Source organism: Camelus dromedarius, chromosome 16 (assembly GCF_036321535.1).
Source record: "Camelus dromedarius isolate mCamDro1 chromosome 16, mCamDro1.pat, whole genome shotgun sequence".
Taxonomy (NCBI): Eukaryota; Metazoa; Chordata; class Mammalia; order Artiodactyla; family Camelidae; genus Camelus; species Camelus dromedarius.
The window spans coordinates 27281197-27300242 of NC_087451.1; the positions used below are offsets into that span (position 1 = coordinate 27281197).

Here is a 19046-nt window from a genome sequence, read left to right on the forward strand (position 1 = left end):
AGTATCCCTCCAAGAAAGCTTGATATTAAGTAACAAGTAAAAACATCACAGCAGGTTGAGAGAGAGAGACCAAAGAAATGAAAAGCTTTCTTCAGCTTTTTTAAAAAACTGACGTATCGTTTGATGTACCATATTATATAAGTTTCAAGTGTACTACTTGAAGTGTACTTCAAGTTTCAGTTGTTAAAGGTTCCACTCCATTTGCAGACACTAGATACTGGCCACATTCCCTGAGCTGCACAGTATACCCTGCAGATCTGCGCAGCTTTCTGAACCCTCGTTTTCACTCTGCCCTGGACCCCAGGTACTGGGGAGCTGGCCCTGGATCCTAAGACACTAGGACATTAGGAAATGGTGCATTTCCACAGCTGTATCTGCTTCTGTACCCTCAGACCGGGAAGCCTTGATCCCAGAGACATTCCTGACCCGACTGAGCGAACTGGTGTTGGGTTTTCCAGCAATCCATGCTGCAACTTTACAAGTGTTTTTCTCTGACTTGGAGATAATATTGTTTGTTTTTGCCTATTTGCTGCACATCCATCAGTGAAGGTACTGGAAAGAGCCGCCTTAGCCACTACTCTGTGTGGCAGTTTGCTGTCGGATGAAAGGCTGGTTCAGAAGAGCACATTGGTTAAGAGCCTGATGTCAGGCTCGGGGTGAGGGCAGCAGCGGACAGCAGTGCGGTCACTGGGGTGCTTTGTGCTTCCAGCTTATTAAGAAACACGGTACAAATTCTACTTTATTTTTCAGCATGAACTCTTAAGTGAAGCCCGGGGCAGCAGCTCAGCTCCCTCCTCCTCCTCAGCTCACAGCAGGGCCTCCTGCTGATGCAGAGAGCAGGGCGGCCAAATGTGTCTGATTGTACACGTCTAAGGGAAAAATATGACTAACGTCATCACGAAACAAAAAGGAAAGGAAAGAACTGGAGAAACAGTCACAACACACATCTCACCGAGGACCTGTGTTCAGGATAAAGAACTCAGACTTCAGTAAGAACACAAATAACCCATTAAAACTGGTCAAACAGACCCTTACTAAAGATACAGGAATGGCCAACAGGCACATGAAAAGATGCTCAACATCACTAGTCATCAGTGACCCCCAAGTCAAAACCCCAGTGAGAGACCCCTGCGTATCCATAAAACGGCAAATATAAAGACTGACAGAGCGGGTGGGCAAGGCGACAGAGCAACCAGACCTTTCTCACACTGCTGGCAGGAGTGCAAAATGGTGGGAGTGCTTGGGGGGAGTCTGTTGGCTTCTGGTAAAGCCACTCCACTCTTAGGCACTGGACCAAGATGAACGGGAGCATCTGACTCCTTCACAAATGTTCACAGCACCATGATTCACAGCAGCTCCACCTGGAAACTGCCCAGCTGTCCAGCAACAGGTAAACGGACCAACCCATTGGTTAAGTCCATACAAGAGAATATTTCTCAAGTACCACTCAACACATCACACAGGAAAAAACTGCCCAAACAAGCAACTGGGATGAATTTCCAAAACATGTTAATTTCAAAAAGAAAACGCCAAACTGCAGAGTATACACTGCATGATTCGGTTCATAAGAAATCCTAGAAAAGGTGTAACTCGTCCATAGTGATGAAAAGCAGGTCAGTGAGTGCCTGGGGCTTTGAATGGGCGGTGAGGGCAGAAGGGCAGGAAAGGGGTTTGGGGAGAAAGGAATGTCCTATTAACTTGATGGGGGTTTTGGTTACACAGATGCATGCATGCATCGAAACTCCTCGAAAGGTACCCTTACAATAGTTTTGTTTTATCCTACATAAAGTATACCTCAAAAAAATATATTTTTTAAAGAAAAAATCTGGCAACAATACATTCATATACACCTAAGTTATATTACTGCATCACACACTATAAACACAAAAGTAGCAAACAGGATGAGAAAAATAACCAGAAGCATATTTTCTTCCAAAACCCTAAAAGATCATCTTGGTCTCCCTCTGGGTCACACACACCCGCTTTGGAGACCAATGTACTAGAGAAAACATCACTTTTGTTTTACTTGTGAGGTTCCAAACACAAAGAATATACTGTCTAGGATTGCGGATTGTTCTTGTTATACTGAGCTGTAATACGGTGTAAGTTTCAGGTGTACAATTTAATGATACACACACGTAGTGCAGAAGGCCTAGCAGAATAAAGTTAGTTAACGTCCATCACCTCATACAGTTACAATTTGTGGTGAGAACTTTTAAGATCTACTCTATTCCCTTAGCAACTTTCCAATTTATACTACAGTACTGTCACCCACGGTCACCATGCTGTACATTACAGCCCTATTCTTCTCATGGCTGAAAGTCTGCCACTTTGACCACCCCCGCCACCGCAGGGCTGTGTTGTTTAAGTCATTGATGAGGCTGCCAATTACACAGCAGTCAGAGAGAAACTGCATTGATTCCCTTAAGAAATGGGGAGGTTTTCCATATGTTCAAGATTGAAGTAAGGTATTCCTTTCTTAGGGCACTTTGTAAAAAGGTTGATTTCCTCTTTACAGCTGGGGAAGCAAAAGCATAACCCAGGGAAATTTCAAGCGTGCCTTCCGAGCCAGCAGTTCTGACGCAGCGCCGAGACACTGCAGGTGAACAGCGAACACCTGCAGGTGAGTTTAGACCCTCGCTTTCCAGCTGAGCTGCACACAAGATGTGTCCGTGTGCTGGATCTGCACAAAAGTCTTAAAATGCTGTGCCGAATGGCCAATAAGCACACACAGAAAGATCCTCAACATCACTAACCATCAGAGAAATACATTAAACCCACAGTACACTACCACTGCATACCCATTAGAAAGCCGAAAATGAAAAAGAGAAAATGCCGATGCTGACAAAGTTGTGAAGACTCCTGAGCTCTATCTTACAGTGCCGAAGGGGTAGAATCTGCCACTAAGCATTCTCCAAACTGGCTGCACCCGCAAAAGCTGAACACGTACACTTCCTGTGAGCCACTGGAGCCCACCCAACAGCAATGTGTGAGTGATCATCAAAACACAGCTACAGGAATCTCAACCAAATTTTCAAGTAAAAAAGCCTTCCAACTAGAATAAAATTCTATTAAGTACTCACGGTAGCATTATCCGTTATAATAGTCCAAAGTAAAACTACCTAAATGTCCATCTAGAGCAGAATATCAAGTTGTGGCATACTCACATTATTAAATACTTTACAGCAATGAAAATGAACGATCCAAAGCTAAGTACAAAATTACGGGCTAATCTCAAAAACATTTTATTCAGTGAAAAGCCAGCACCATCCCCTGAAATCCATTCTGTGTGACCCCACATGTATGAAGTCAACAGCAAGCACTCTGGTTTAGACTCAGGACGGTGCTTCTGTGGCTGGGAGGGCCACAGGCAAGGCTTCTGGGGTACAGACAATGCTGGTTTCTGGGGGCAGGTTACACCATGCGTTCTCATTAAACTTTATACTTAGGGTCTTTTGAGTTCTCCTGTGTGCAGATTATACTAAAAACAAAAACAAACTAGAGGGTGACAAGACTAGAGACCAACTAAGAAAGCTCTCTAGAAGTCCAGGTGAGAAATCGCTAAGCCCAGAGCTACGCAGCAGGAAGGGTAAGGGACAAATGGGAGAAATGTTCAAGTGGAGTGAAGGGGGCAGAGCAGTAATTCCACAAATTCAGGGGCGCAGAGCAGACTGAGAAGAGGGCAGGTCCATGGTCCTGAGTGGACAGTATCAGCTCACAGGGGAAAGGGGGACTTTGGAAACAGCAGGACTGCAGGTGCAGGCCTCAGAGCTGGCAGGACAGCCAGCTGTCAGCATCTTACTCTTTGCGCCCCGAGCACAACTACCTGCCTTCAAGTAGCCTCTACCTCGTGCAGGTCCACAACCCCTTGTTCACAAATTCCAAAACGCAAACAGCTCCAAAACCCCCGTAATCTGATACGACGTGTAGCCAGTTCTGACCTGCACTGAGAAGGAGCTAATTACAGCCTTAAATTACCGTACATAGAACACTCATGTGTTTTACAACAGAAGTTCTACTGTGTTGGACTACAGGGTGCTGGGAGTGTGAGACAACATACAGTACACACACCGCACTACTTTTCCAAAATCCAAACTCCTCTGACTCTGAAACACCTCTGGCTCCGTGGGTTCTGGGTGGACCTGCGTATGTACTTACTGTCTGCTGAGCTGACCGTGGTGCCACTTTCTTAAGAATTTCCCCCCACATATTCTGACTGAGTAAGGGGAGATCAGATAGCTTATTCTACAAAGAATAAATCCATTAAGCTACTGTCCAGAGCGGAATAGAAACTAGTATTTTTGTTGTTGTCATGAACAGGCAATAAATGCACGTGGCATAAAATTCAAAAGTAGCAAAAACAACAAGACTCCCTCCCACTAAGGCCTCCCCACTGCCCCAGTTTCCAGTGACAGCTCTCCAAACAAGTGAGCGCGCAGAGAAGCTCTCCAAGGCCCTGGGCTTCAAGCAGACAAGCTGTGTCTGCCTCTCTGCTGCCTGCCCGCTCCCCGACTCCCCCCACTCCAGAGGCGCTCACAAAGCCCCTAATTGAAGTGTTCATCTGTATGCAAGAAGCTCTTGTCACCTACGGCCTCCCTGGTAACTAGAATCCTACATATGAATCATATTTGACCCTTAATAATTTGATCAAACGCCATAAATGACCAAAATGCAGTATGTTTTTCTTTCTTAGAAAGATACTTCATCATAAAATTCTGGCACAAGCTACAACATGGACGAATCTTGAGAATATTATGCTAAGTGAAATGAGCCACACAAAAAGACAAATACTGTATGATTCCACATGAAGTCCCCAGAGTAGTCAAATCCACAGAGACAGAGAGCAGACTGGCTGCTGGGGTTGGGGGTGGAGAACGGGGAGTTAGTGTCTACTGTGGGCAAAGTCTCAGTTTTACAAGAAGAGAAGTGTGTGGCGACGGGCAGTGTGGATGTCTTCCTGTCACTGAGCTGTGCAGGTGAACTTCGTTACGCGCCTCGCCGTACACTCACAGAGCACTTACAGAGCACTTTCACCTGTGTCGGGGCGCCGCAAGACTAAATAAACCTAGCTGCTGCTGCTGCTTCTTTTGTTTTTTTTAAAAGAAATTTCATCAAGAGAATTCGAAGACAAGCCAGACTAGGAGAAAATATCTGCAAAAGACACACCTGATGAAAACCTGTTACCTAAAGCATACAGAGAACTCCTAAAACTCCAGTAGAAAACAAACCACCTGACTTAAAAATGAGCGAAAAATCTGAACAGACACCTCACCAATGGAGACACGTGGCGCGCCCGCTGCGGCCACTCTCCACTTCAGAAAACACTCAGAAAGTGAGCACTCCATGAAATCTATGATGTTTCGTCCCTAAACATCTTCTTAATATGACAAATGACATAAAGTAAATGTACTGAATCCCAAATTACTAACTTTACTGAACTATCATTGTCTTTTCTTCAGTTCTATATATAAGCAAAAAAACTTAATATATGATTCCTTGTAGTTCATCGCAATGTAATTAAATTTTAAAGCTTAACATTTAAATTTATATCCAAATAAAAACTTGTTTAAGCTGTTGATGCAAATTAAAAATATTAGTAATTTCAAATAAACCAAAGTTAAATATAAACATCTGATCTAGCAGTCAGTCAGCTTCACAGCTGTAAAGCTTCAGTCCTCTTCCATCTCCCCCTCCCACCCTCACATCAAGTCTTCTACTTCACAAAGAGATGTCATGGCCTTCCAGGTTTAAACAAATCCTGAACTATTTTCTCTCTCATCAGAAAACAAACCAGGAAAGGAAAGAAAATGAAAGTTCTCAGGGACTCATCACGCCTGCCCGGGTGGGTGGGCTGCGACCCCTCCTCACGGGGGCAGGGGTTGGGGGGGGGTAAGCCCTGCACCGGGCTGTCCCTGGCTGAGCCTGGCTCAGGCAGCGCCCAGCTGGGGAGGTGTCTTAAGTTTGCTGGGGTTTTCACTCTACAAAGAAAGAGTGAAACACTTTGGTTTTTCATTTTATACCACAAAGTGATGCACAGTGGAGCCCCAGGAGTGGCCCAGAGGGCAGCGGGCCGCCCACCACCTTCACGCGCAGTCACTCGCAGAGGATGGACGAGAGGACCACCGGAGGGTTCTGGGAGGATGGGGAGAACTGCCAGTGGCGTAGGGGCGGGACGTGCTCTCCTTTGCACGAGGAACTTAATGGGGCTACTGTCTTCTAAAAAAGAAAGAACGTTTAAAACAAAAATGTGTATTTGACACAGGAACACCAACTCTAAGACTCAAATAGTTCAAAATTCAATTACAGTATCTTTAAACAGCAAAAAATGGTTAATCTAAGTGTTGAACAACAGGGGATGGTAGGGTAATTCACAGCGTGTCCCACAGATAGATGTTCCTGCAGCACGTTTTAAAAGGGTGAACACGAGAAAAGTAACTGATGATGAGACAAAATCCTACCTGCAACGGGAGTCTCTGCTATTTAAAAGCAAATTCAAAACTATTCATATAATAATGAATATGTTTTGTGTTAACAGTGGCCACTTATGAATGGTGAGATGATGGGTAATTTTTTCTAACCATTTTCAATCACTGTTCCAAATGTTCCACAGCAAGTATCATGTTATATTATCTTAAACTTTATAACATCCTAAAATAAACTTTACTTGATCATTTAAGCAAGACTACCAGCATCATGCCAATTCAGTTCAACGAGTATCTAAATTTCTTGGAAATAACTTTCCTAGCTCTGCTACCACAACTCTAGCCCACAGTCCCACACAGCAGCCAGCAGATGGTCGGCCCTCAACCACACGCCTGGTCCTCGATGCACCAAGAACCTTCTGCACCAACTGCTGAGTCTCACATGCTTTTTCCTGAACAGTGCTTTCAAACCTCAGGTGCCTAGCGCAAGCAGCTGGAGAGGTTTTCCAAAGTACATACAGATACACACACGGACATTTCCCCCAGTGTTCCCCCAATCCCAGTCTCTGAAGGGGAAGGAAGGTCCAGGTACCATTTTTTAAAAGACCCTCACGGGATGGTCATGCTCACCCCTGGTAAAGAGCCAAAGGTTGGAACAAACAAACCTGGGCGTCGGACACTTCACAGCCCACCCCAGTGAGGGTCTGAGCCAGCCAGGGCCCCCTCCCTACCTCAGAGCGGGGTTTACTCAGGTCCTTGGCACCAAGCAGGGCCACCACACACCACAATGGCCGTGATGAGGCTAGGGTGGGACCAGGGGAGGGCAGGGGAGTGGGTGCAGGGGCTGAGAACCCCGAGCCCGGGCCGGGAACTCTGATAGTGGGGGCCCACAAGTCTGAGCAGCCAGCTCAGCTTCCGATGCACATCCCCTGCTCCTGACCAGGCTGACCACGCGAACGCTGGGCCTTCAGTGGATGTCAACACTGGGAAGGCCAAAGGAGTCTGTGCCTTAGTACAACACTGGAGGTTTACTGTCACCTCGAAGTCAAAACGACCAAAACAAACCCAACCACTTCCCAGCGGTTAGGGCGGCTGTGTGGTGCAGCTCACAGCACTCAGACCAGGCACCCCTCACCCACGTGGTCCTGTCGAGGCGCTGCTCTCAGCAGCCTGTCTGCTGCTGGCGGTGGCCCACGCTTCTCCTACTCTGAAATGGGACCTCCTGGGAGGGCAGCCTAGAACCCTCCCCGCCCTCCAACCAGCAGGAGAGTCACCTCCCAGGAAGAGTGACTAAAGACCCCACCGCTGACAAAGACCACAGAAGACAGGAGGATGGAGACGTCACAAGCCCCCAGAAGCACCAGAGACCACCTAAGTCCATCCTCCTCCGAGGTGGAGCTTCTGCTTCACCCGGCTTGATTTCTAGCACACCACAGGTCCAGACAAGAAACACACAGAACAAAGAAAATACAGTGAAAACAACAGGGCAGAACCAGAAAAAACACCAGACCAGAACATTAATGTCAGAAGGAAAAACAGAAGGCATCCATGAAAGAGCCGTGTTACTCTCTCGAACAGGGCTGAACACCTGCCCTGCCTCCCACGTGCTCAGCCCAGTCAAGAGCAACAAGACCATCCTCCAGCCCGTGAGGTCCACCTCATGCCCACATGCCCCCCGGCGGCGAGCTGCACCACACGACATCCCTGCTCTGTCCCTCCCTGCAAAAAGCACCTGCAGGTGCCCGCTGACCCACACTCCATACTCTGGGCAGCCAGGTAAGGCCAGGCAAGAAGATGCACAGGAGTGCTCACCCTGCTCCCTGGAATGCAGTGGTAACGCGGACCGCTGAAAACCATGGAGGCAAAAGCTGTAGTAACTTAGTGTTTTTAAAATGAGAGAATCACACTTCTATGGGTCCACAACCCCTCACTCAAAATTGTGAATTCCCCAAAGCCTGGTTTGTTATTCATTTGGCCACAAAACCTGATCTGAAGGTAGGCACGTGCCTGTTTCTCTGCAGACACAGGATATGTCTGAGGGGCGGCGCTGCCAGCCTCTGCATGGGATCCCAGGCGTTGAGCTACGCTAAGCACTGGCCACCTTCTACAACCGCAAAGAATTCGGAATTCCAAGGGATCTCTGCCCCGCAAGTCGGCACGAGGCCCCCCAGCCCTGCCCCCTGTTTAAGGCCCCGCTAGCTCCTGTGTCTGGTCACGAGCAGCAAACCCAGGCCTGGCCCTGCCATCCATCTCCAGCCTCCTCTTCTCAGATGCAGCTATCCCCCCACACCACCCCTGCTGTTGGGTCATGGTCGTCCTTCTATTCAGACCACCAGAGCTCCCTCGTTGGGGAAAGACAAACTCAGGGCAGGCGGACTGCTCCCCTGCCTCAGGCCCCCTGCCCGTTGGTCCGGACACGCCACTTTCTAGTCTGTGCCTGACTCCAGCTCCCCACACGCCCCCTCCCATCAAGGCAGGGCCACATCCACTTGGCCCTCGCGTCGCAGCCCTGCACCACCGCCCTGTGAAGAAGCTCAACCACTGGGCCGTGAAAGGGCAGAGCTTCTTCGTGGATTCTTTTTGTTTCTTATTTTTTATTTTTACTGAAGTGCATTCAGTTACAATGTGTCAGTCTCTGGTGCATAGCACAATGTCCCAGGCACACATATACACACATATATTCGTTTTCACTAAAGGTTATTACAGGGTATTGAATACAGCTCCCCATGCTGTACAGAAGAAGCTTGTTTTTTTTTTAATCTATTTTTATAGATAGTGGCTAACATTTGCAAATCTTCCTGTGGATTCCTGTTCACTGTAAGGGGAGACTTAAGATCAGGGAGAGACAACACCGCACTCCAGTTCAAAGTGCTTACCTCTCTAAACAGGAGAGGTGCGCAGCTCGGCCCCACCTTGCTCCCCATCTGAAGCCCCCTGGGCCCACCCCGACCAGGGCAAGGGCAGTTGCCCAGACATCCAAAAAAGACAGTGACTACAGACTAGGAGAATGACCTTGAGCTGTCCAAAGCATGGATGCCAACAACAGGATGGTCTGGGGCACAATGAGGGAAAGTAACCCCTTTTTCCTTTCAAAAAGGAAAAGGGAAAGCTTTCTTTGCCTGTGTCCACAAATAAAAACTGGGAATGCAAGCCCAACAACAAAACAATTTATTTTCAATGAATCAGATTTTCCTCGTTAGCAATCAGAAAGTCAGAACTAAAGAATAAATTCCCCATGAGACTGCCCTGTGAAGGCGGCTGAGACGGAACAGAGATTCTGACACGCGGGGCCGCGGGGCCTTCGCGCGGGCAGCTGACCCCGCCTCACGTCCCTCAGGGCAGGTGGGCACCCCAGATCTGAGTCGGAGGCTGGTTCTGAATACTCACTCCTGGGAGCTGACAAGCAGGGACATCATCTACTGATGGTCACAGGTGCCACAATCGTGGACACAGCCTACCCTGGGAACAAGACAGCATTCCAAAGCAGGACTAAATGCTCTTCCATGTCAAAAGCATAACACAAAGTCAGAAAACACCCCCTGAAGCATCACAGCCCCTCAGCCTGTTCCATGCACACACAGGCCACTGCAGTCATAAGGCAGCCACACCAGGTCCAGAGGCCACATGGAGAGCACTTCACCTGCTGTGGAACTAACACGCCTGAAGAATACATTCACCCAGATCTGAGCAGATCTTCTAGATGCTTCTAGATGTAGCATTTCATCAAACAGAAACATACGCTCCTTACAGAAATTCTGTTGAAAAGGAAAACAAATGTCAGCCCACGATGCCCATTTGAAGATACACATTTTTACTATCTTGACAGCGTTTTAAGTGCAGGGATGTGTCAAGTGTGCTGCACCCCCCCCCCTTCTGAGCCGTAGAGTCACACCACACTCTGTCCTGAACTTCCCTGCCCAATATGGGAACTCGTCTCTACATGGACGTACAGACTTTAAGGACTAGATGCTATTCATTGACCATGAGTAATGCATATAATCTAAATGCAAAACAACAGATTAACTAGCTCAGTGCAATTAGAAAGCCTACTTAGACTGACTTGTAGATTCTCCCATCCTCCAGCCAACGGCTTTTTCTTGGCCTTGCGGAGAACTTAGTGGTTTAAAACACTGGCTAAAAAGCTGGATGTAGGTTTGAATCTCAGCTCTGCCATTTCTTTGCTAAGCAACTCTGGGTTACTACCTCCAAGCCTCGACTCCAACTGGAAAAGGCACAAGAATGATCGCGACAGAATTCACAGAGCAAAGGAGAGCAGGAGCTGCAGGTCTGGCCCTGCAGCCGTCTCCCATCCTCAGCACTGGCAGCCTACACACGGCAAAAGTTTAAAACATCTGCCATACCTTAAAGGCAAAATTACTTCTTACTTTATGCTAAAGCAAAACATCCTTCCTAAGACTGCAGGTGTTAGGAAACATTTCACAAAACTATTATGGTCTTAGCTTTTTTCTGACAGATTTTAAAGAAAATGAATCAACTTCATCCAGTGTTTAAGACTATTGAAGAATTTCATATTTTTCTGATTCAAAGTATGGACAATGGACCCTACATTCTTACACACTGTGTGCCAAAAACATAAGTTACAATTATTTTTTGAATCCTACAGTCAATAGTGGGGTCACAAAGTCACAACACTAACTTTTGTATTTTCTCATGATCTTACCTTTACTGGAGATCTTTATTTCTTCTTACGGCTCTGAGTGACTGTTTATTGATCTTTCACTTTAACCTGAAGGACAACCTTTAGACTGTCTTGTGGGGCAGGGCTAGAGTTAAAAAACTCCCTCAACTTTTGTTCATTGAGGAATGTCTTAATTCCTCCCCCATTTTTGAAGGACAGCTTTGCCAGACACATTTCCCGGCTGACAGCTTTTCCTTTCAGCACTGTAAGCGTCGTCCCACTGTCTGCTGGCCTCCTGGTTTCTGATGAGAAACCAGCTGTTAGCCTTGCTGAGAGTGCCTGTGCTGACAAGTTACTTCTCTCTCGCTGCTTTCAAGATTCTCTCCTTGTCTTCTGATGGTTTTATGATAATGTCGCAATGTGGGACCTCTGAGTTTATCCTACTTGAAGTTTGTCGAGCATCTTGCATTTGAAGGCTCATGTTTTTCCACCAAATTTGGGACATTTTCCGTTGTGCTTTTCTTCAACTATTCTTTCTGCCCATTTCCCTCTTCTTGTGGACATAGGAGCTGAGGAGTAGAGCTCTACCTGAACCTACAGTCAGTGCAGTGATGCAGTGACTCACAAAGGCTTGGTCAGATGCCCAAAGTCAATCTGCAGTCAAGCCAGGATGCCGTTCCAATGGCCTGAGGTGTCCTCCGAAAACTATAACCAAGGCCTGCTTTAACAAATAATGGCCTAAGTAGAGAAGCCAGTCACTGAACAAATAAAAGTGGGCAAACAATCGCCATTCGCAAAATACTAAAATCATTTAAAAGTTATTTATAAAAGTAAAGATATTCTCTTTAGAGACACAAAGGAAAAGAAACCCTAAACATTGAATGCTTGGTTAGTAGGAACCCCCAGAAGGTATAAAGAACCAGGTATTTTTCAAAACTGTGACTAACAGATATATTTGTGTCAACAAGAAAATGTACACTCTGAAAACCAACTTTTAAGGGAACAAAATAAGACTGATGGAAAATAAAGTACAATTTTCGGCACTATGGGGGGAATGCTACTTTCAGTGAGTTTGGTGATACTGCGTAAGAGGAGACAGGATGGACAGGTGATGAAGTCACACATGATGGGACGAGCATGGGGATCAGAGCTGGACTACCTCACTGAGGGGCTGTGAGGGCCAAGGATGTGCTCCGGTTTGGGCAATCCCAGAAGGATCTCCTCAGGTCTCTGCAAAATTCTTCAGCCAGAAGGACCACCGGGAGCCTGCCCCTCCTCCAGCCCAAGGCACGAGGCCACAGGAGCCAGAGTCTGTGCATGTGCTCTGTGGGGGGAGTGAAGACATGTCTGCAGGGACGAGGCAAGACAAGACACCCTGCCCAGCACTGAAGAGAAGCGCAGTCCGACTGCTTGGAACGCATCTATGGGGTGAGCATGCAGTGTGACAGTAGCTGCGTGACAGCAGCTACGTGACCAGTGCTCATCAGCAAGAACTCTCTTACCCAACTACAGGAGATTCTGTTCACGTGCGTCCAGGCTTCCTCACCCCCTCCACGTATCAATCAACTTTAACTTAAAAAAAAAAACCATACAATACAAAACCAAAAATGCCACTTGGATGATCTACCATCAATACAAACAAGAAGAAAAGTGGGGTGAATTATAGAATCAGAGTGTATTTAATTTTACTTATAAATGTTCTATCTTTTGGTGCAATATCTACCAAATACAAACTTAAAGCCTACATCACGCAAATTTACCAGCAGACATTTGAGTCCTATCAAGTACCTAATCTACTCAAGGTCACTGAAGGTCACAGGCCACAGTCCCAGTAAGTGTACAGGATGAGCCAGCCCAGCCCATGGGCACCTGAGCCAAGGTACAGAAGATGAGGAGTGTTTAACACCACATGTGGGCAAGTCCAGGGCAAGACGAAGCAAAGTGGGAACACGAGACTTAAGGAGGAAACGGAATGGACCACATCTTCCTCCTCCCAGCTCAAACAGCTGTAAAACTGATGCTCAAATTCCTAACATCCTCCCAAAGTTTAGAAGTGGCAAAAAAAAAAAATAGTATTTTAAAAATATCACTTATGCACTCAAATGCTATTATGGTCTGAAAAAGACCAGAAAAACACAACAGTAAGTCTCCAGTTTACTTGTTCAGGGTTTTCTGTATCCCATCTGCTCAAGAGTCAAAGAAGGAGTTCCACGCGCCGCTCACTGGTGACTAAGCAGCACGAGAAGAGGGCGTCTGGCAGCAGCCTCACGGCCGCAGCGACACTAACGCCACACTCCCTCACATCCTCAGCTGCTCATCTTCCAGGGGGCAGAGACCACGAAAACCTGGAGCAACTCGACTAGAACAACTCGCTGTCTTTTCTTCTCATGAACCATAACTGGTCTCAGAATAGTCTTATCAGCCTAACTAAAGCCACTGGACATGCCTGAGCTACACATTCCAAGGAGGGGAACGTGAGACTCTGCTTAAAGTGCTAAGTCCAATCTTCCTAAAACCTGGGTAAGATTTGGGATCAAGTCCTTTGACTGTCCTTCCAAAGCTGCAAAGGGAGCGATGCCACGCCAGGCCTCTCCACCTCAGGCTTCCTTTTAGAAAGTGCCTGACACTAAATTTGAAACCAATGCTTTGGAACCTTAAAGGCTTAATAGGTACCATTTGTTAAGTTATTAAAATTCACCACCAACAGGGCTAAGACTAACATCCCACTGTTACCACCTGCTGGCTACCACTGTGCTCCAGGGTCTGTACCTTCCCACTACTGAAGCCTGGGGCGGGAGCATTCTGTTGCTGGAGGGCTATCCGCTGCATCACAGGATTTCTAGCAGCCTCCCTGGCCCCAGCCCACTAGATGTCAATAGCATCCCTCCCAGCTGTGCCAACCTAGCGTGTCTCCAGATGTTGCCAAATGTCTTGGGGAAGGGACGTGCACCCCAGTGAGAACCACTGTGGTTCTGATACCTTTCACTATGTGAGACACAGAAGCATTCTGTCCCAAATGACAAGCTACAGCAGAAGCCAATAATGTCTAAAATCCCAGCAAAGCACTAAACACACACCCCAGAAATAGATGCATGCCCGGAAAGGTGGCTTCCTGCACGGTGCCTCCTGATCTCACCGCAGCCACCTCCTGGGTGATGGCGGTAACCCCTGTGCGGCCCTCAAGTGGCTTCAAATGACAGAAACGACAATATGTGCCTCCAACATGCCCTGGGGTATTGTGTTTTCTTAGCAAACTCAAACATCCTCATTACAACCTGGGCCGTAGTGCGGGAGCCGACTGGCTGCATTGTCATTACCTAAGACACTGTAAACTGCTCCAGAACCCACACGCGAGACCCGAGCTACACAAACATGTCCAACAGATGAGGACAGTACCCAAAATGCTAATGGCTATCATGAAAAGCTTCCTTATTTTAGAAACCCTCTTTTCTTCGTTTTCAACCCCACCACCACCACCACCAAGCACCACCTCCTGCTCGGCTGCAGTTCCACAATGGACAGGCCCGCTATGACCACAGCAGCCCCGCATCCAGATGGGGGCCTGCTGATGAACGGGGGACCAAAAGGGGGGCCACGTCTGACCGGAGTCCTGTCGCTAAATGACCAGCACTTGAGAAAACTCCTGCAACGGTGATGTCCCCAGTCAGCGGGAACACGTATGCTGTGTATGTATCAAAGGATGGCGGCTCTGTGCCATTTCCAAGGGTACAAACACATACAGGCCCCGGTCCCCACCCTGGAGGACCAGCTGGGGACAAAGCCAAGCAAGAAGATAAGGCACAGCACAAAGAGATGAGGAGGGAACATTTCCTCAGCCTGCAGGAGAGAGGGTCGCTAACAGGCAAGTCCCAAGAACCAGCTCCATGACCCATTCCTCCGAGGTACGGCAGAACTACTAAACCCTAGGTAAAGTGGAAGCAAGCTGGTTGTTATTTTTAACTTAAAAAAATTATGCTAAAATAGCTGCACTGTGTTCCCAATGTCTACAATCAGTGATAAAAATGTATCTCAATTTACCAAATGAATATATATTGTAGCTTTTAAAGGAAAATACACAGTAGTCATTAAAAAGCAATTAATTTGTACACTGAGCACTTTTCCAAGTGCAAAGTGCCTCTGCCCAACATCCACTCCTGGGTCCTAGAGTCCAGCTGCCGGACCCTGGCTCTCAGCTCTGCATACAAGCTGGTCAGGGTCTCAGGTCATAATGTAATGCAAGTGCTTCAGCCACCTCAGCCCCCAAACAAGAACACACTCCGGACCTCACGAGTGGGTCTGCTTAGGTCTTCAAAGAAGATACGCTCATTTTATCTTCTGCTGGGAACTCTGTGCCCCTCACACCTCAACTGTGTGCACCCTGCACCCTTGGGGCCACAGCTCTGTCTCCCAGGGCTTCCCTCACCACTTCACGGTGGTGACCCATAGGGTTGCCACTCTTCCTAATCCTAATCTCACCTCGGTCATCCCTGCAATAACCACCCCCACTCCCTTCTGGCTGTCTTCACCCAGGAGCCCACACCCAGTCTCCTCCCTCATCCTCCAAAACATCCTAGCCGCCAAGCCCCCAGCTCCCCATGGAAGGTGACGCTGCAGGTCACGGTCCTTTTCCCGAGGCCCACCTGGCGCTCCCCCCTTCCAACTTCCCTCCTTCTGGTACTGGGATTCTCTGGGAGCCCTGGCTCTGCCCAACCCCTCCAGCAGAGCAGGGTCCAGTCACCTTGAGCTCCTTCGGTTCTCTGCCCCCAGTCTCCACCAGCAAAGGTCCAGAAGCCGCTGCCTGCTCACCTCTCTCCAGCCCTCACCTCGGAGGGTGCTATCTCTGATGTAATGAGAGTCTTCAAATGTGGCATTAGCAAACTTCATCTGCAAGTTAAAACATGCTACACAAGAGAGGGGCTGCTGTATCACCAGCTGACAGGCAGTTAATTTAGCACCAGAACCACGTCACTTTTCTAAATAAACACAACTGCAGTTTTGCATGTCAAATAGCTTTGGGCTACAGTAAATTCAACTTGTTCTACTTATGTCTGGCTATTAGATATTTACCATCTTACTAACCAAAAAATACATCAAATTCACTTGACATTTCAAACTGTAAGTAACTGTTAAAAAGTTGTTTACTTTTATTTGTAAATTGTATTCAGCATGCTACCACAGCCATACCAAGAGCAACAACAGCAAACCCAGGCTCCCCTGCCCAACAGATCTTCCTAAAACACTCAGATCACTCAGGCGCCAGACCAGGTGCTTAGACAAACAAGGACCCTGTCCTCAAAGAGAACATTCTTCATTCTCTGGCTGACCTCAGTGAAAACACTGCCCCACCAGGCCTAGGCAAACCTCATGCTCCACAAACCTGCCCCAAGGGCCCTTCCAGCCTGAATTCCACCTCCTCTAGTACCAGGCTGCCACCCAGGCACACCAGCAGGGCCACCTGCACCTGCCCACTTCAGGAGCCCGGCCCAGGTGCCTCAGGGCTCTCCTACCTAGACCACTCCACAGAGGAAAAAGTTGCATTTCTGTATATACAGACCTGCATACTTGGCCAAAAACCAAGAATTTTTTGGAAATCACTTGTTTTCTGGAAAACCACGTGCTCTGGCGCTCGAGTACATACTCAGCTCCCACCCCAGGCCACATAGGCAAGGAATTGACCAACCACCACGGAAAAGGCACTTGTACTCAGGTCTTATCCAAACCGTTTAAAATACTCATGACAGCCAACATACAGAATCACAGCCCTCCTTTCTCTCTTCCCCCACATCAATACTTTATTATTTTAATAAAATAATAAAACATACTTTAAGCCTAAACTACTTATGTACTCTTTCAAATTCTCTGTATGTAAATTTTTAATACTAACTACAAAACATAGATTCATTTTAAAGTTGGAATTGGAATACAATCATTGTCATTCAAATAAGAGATCAACCATAGGTTGCTATATTTTAAAAATTCTACAGCGATTCTCAATTCGGTAAGCAAGTCTGAAATAAGGAATAAAGTTTCAACCTCTGCATAATTGCTCTAAGTTACATGTTTTGTTTTGTTTTTTTAAACAGGGGAAAGTGCGAACGCAGTCCCCCACTACTACAAATTATGCAGTCAATTTTCCCACATTTGGGGAAATTGCAGGGGTCAGTACATCCGGAGTGTAACGGATAAGCCTCGCCCTGGGAAAACCACCTTCGTGATCATGGTATCTCCCCTTCAGGTAAGTATTACACGTGTTTTTAAATTGATACAATTTGATTTTTTTAATCTTAAAAAGAACTTGTAACATAAAACTGAGTTTAATTTCAAGAAAAAGATTTTTAAAACAATTTATCTACATTTAGGTAGCACCAATTGTCTTTACAGTTTTTTTCCATTACATACCTGTTACCATCCTACACCAACAACTTACAAATAATGCTTTACAAAAAAGGCATTTGCCTTAAAAATCCTAACAATTATCCACTCATTTCACACTGTAAAAATGCCAAAACCCCTTCTGTGGAAAAAATCACTCCCATCTGTCAGTGCAGGCAGAGGTCCCCAGGCCCGTAAGAAGCCCGGACTCTGCCCTGTGCACCAGCTGGGAGCTGAAGGCCAGAGGCCCTGCTCCTGCCCACCACCTCTTGTTCATCATTTCTACAAGGCTCACTTCACCCCTCAAAAAAGTCTCAATTCTGCTCCCTCGCGGAAAGCTCCACTTATTTCCATGTTTGGAATGTCAACACAAATAGTTTTGGCTGAATGATAATAAGAGAATTTTCTTTAAAAACCTCAAAATTCTCAGAGGAAAAATATAATACCCTTTGTTGTGATGTCAAGTTACCTGTAAACAAGTCAAATTAAAAGGCAGCCGTTAGGTCCCTACCACCCATCTTACGCACTCTTCAGTATAATTACACACAAAACCGCTTTAAGTTTGAAAAGTAATGTTGCTTGAGACGCTCCCATCAAGGCCTAGGGAACCAGCTGGTGCGCTCTGCAGGCCACGCAGTAACGCAGCACACGTGCACAAAAATCAAGCAGTGAAGACAAGCAGCACTCTTATCCGCACCTCCAACAGCTGGAAGCAGACAAAAATTCCGGTTTGTGGAGAAAGGTTCTACTTGGAATAATCTAGAAAGTCCCCGAGGAATAATTAGCATTTCCTAGAGAGCAAGTTTGTTTTTCAAGCAGAGTAAATGTGAAGTTATCATACTTCACAAAATCAGAGAACCAGCTGAACTGCTTTGTAGCAGGACTGATAGTTCCTCATGAAGCTCCCTTAATTACCACTCCATAAGACCTTGTAAGAACTTCTAAATAATCAAGCGACTTTTAAAAATCATGTTGAAAGTGTACAGCTTTCCCCAAATTTTAAGGTTCAGAGCACAGATCTGAAAATTTAGCACTTTTCAAGAGTTTTCAATTTTTAGGCAACAAAAAATATGGTAAGAAAAAGGAGTTCCTACAGCTTAAATAATTCTTGAAATAATACACTACTGAAAACATCCAGAACAAAAAGGAAGTAACAGATAACCCATCATCAGTGAAGATACAGGTTTTGGGCGGTTCCACGCGCCAGAGTTGAACACTTCTGGGCTGTATTACCTACGTGCTAGTTACGAAAAATAACATGCAAACTCGCAGAACGCACAGAGAAGCGCAGAAACCCTCAGCCCACGTGCACAGCTGCCTGAGCCTCCAGCTTTGGGAAAGTGAGGATGGGACCTGCGGCAGGGCTTGTGGTCTGCGTTCTGGCCATGGGTCGGGTGGATGAGGCCGCGAGGCTGGGGTCTGGAGTGGGATCCGGCCAGGGTGACGGGGTCGGGGTCGGGGTCGGGGTCGGCTAGGAGGTAGACTGATCCCAGAAACCGCGATCTAGGTCCTGGATGGACGAGGCCTGGGGTTCCGACTCGGGGTCCGGACTGCCTCCTACATGTGGGGAGGACGTGGGCTGCGTCCTCGCCGTAAGACTTAGGTCGGGGGCA

General features: G+C 47.0%; 1 protein-coding gene and 1 non-coding gene across 5 annotated transcripts in view; both read right to left on the minus strand.

Annotated features, from left to right (window-relative positions):
• Window positions 1-19046, minus strand: part of FOXK2 (forkhead box K2) — a 68180-nt gene that overhangs the window by 48531 nt on the left and 603 nt on the right. The gene's annotated exons all lie outside the window — the stretch shown is intronic.
• Window positions 17142-17304, minus strand: LOC116158027 (U1 spliceosomal RNA). The gene has a single exon (XR_004142257.1). It is a non-coding gene; the product is annotated as a U1 spliceosomal RNA (small nuclear RNA).